Below are 1377 nucleotides of genomic sequence, written 5' to 3'. Positions count from 1 at the left end.
CACAGGTCCCCAACTGGCATCTTCATTAAATAGTTCCCGCAAAACACCAGAGTCAACATCTACAGTGAAGAGGCAGGAAATGATGTTAAGGTGTCAGATTGGGTGGAGGTTTGAAGAGGACCCAAATGCAGAGACCGAAGCTGAAGTGGTTTCTTGCTAAACAAAAAGGGCAACAGAAGCAAAAATACACAAACATAATCCACAAAATCCAGAAATACTGAAAACCAGAAATACTCACAACAAGGGGGCAAAGAAATGATGACAAACCAGCAACAGTGACTGAGCAGGAGGTGCATATATGGGAGAGAGAAACAAAGACCAGGCTGATCAGCAGGTTGGGAGCAGGTGTGAACAGAGGAGGCTAGAAGGGAGCTAGGAGAAGGAGACTGACACAGGAGGGCAAACAAGGAATATCTAAGAACTCAAATACAATCCAAATTAACTAGAATAACACAAATAAACTCAAAGATAAAACTAAAACAAAACCAACACCATAAGGACAGAAGGTTAAAGCTTACAGAAGCTTTACTGCGTTCGTATTGTAATAGGCAATATTTCATCGTATTTTTAGAGTTGACTTTGAAGGCAAAACACATTTAGGGCCTTGAATTGTTCTTTGCTTGTTTGTTTGGTTGGTTCCATATCCTGTTCTCCCCAAGCCTCTCCTGTAAGTCTTCCTCGCTTTCATCATCAACCTCCATCTTGTCAGCATGAGGCTCCTTCAGCAGCTATGCAGTAGGACGGAACAGGTGGATTGTTGAGTCCATCATCACCAGGGAGCGGATGACGATGAACTGATGTGACTTCAGTTGAAAGCGTTAACCTGTAGACAGACTCCTGAAGGAGACAGTATCACACTGTTCAATGTCACAGCTCAGCTCTGAGCGCGGATCACATGTCCACACGTGATCGTCCTCATAGCAGCAGTGGCAAAGGTCAGCATCAGACACCAACGCCTGCTGTAAACACATACTGTACACTAGGGCAAAAACTTTACTTTGATTATCGATTCATCTTTTGATTATTTTTCAGATTAATTGATAAATAATCGGATAAAAAAGGTTCCTTAGAGAAGAATTTTTACAGAATTAAACCAGGTGAAACTAAAACTTCCACTGGTGAGTCTTGGGTAGGGCATGTTGAAAGACTAAAAGTTAGTTTTTAACTAAAAACAAAATAAATATATAGATTTTTATTTTGGTTTTGGTATAATTACTGCCTGAAGTGGGTCTCTCTGTCAGCTAAATTCATGTTTTAGAGTCTCTATACTCCAGTTTACGATTAATCTTCTCACATATAAAGCCTTAAATGGCCAAGCTCCATCTGATATCAGAGATCTGATTGTTCCTTATGTTCCTAACAGAGCACTTCGCTCTC

The sequence above is a fragment of the Cyprinodon variegatus genome, unplaced genomic scaffold (genome assembly GCF_000732505.1).
Source record: "Cyprinodon variegatus isolate N-32 unplaced genomic scaffold, C_variegatus-1.0 Scaffold65, whole genome shotgun sequence".
Taxonomy (NCBI): Eukaryota; Metazoa; Chordata; class Actinopteri; order Cyprinodontiformes; family Cyprinodontidae; genus Cyprinodon; species Cyprinodon variegatus.
The sequence above is the reverse complement of the archived record's forward strand: the minus strand, read 5'-3'. Positions refer to the sequence as shown.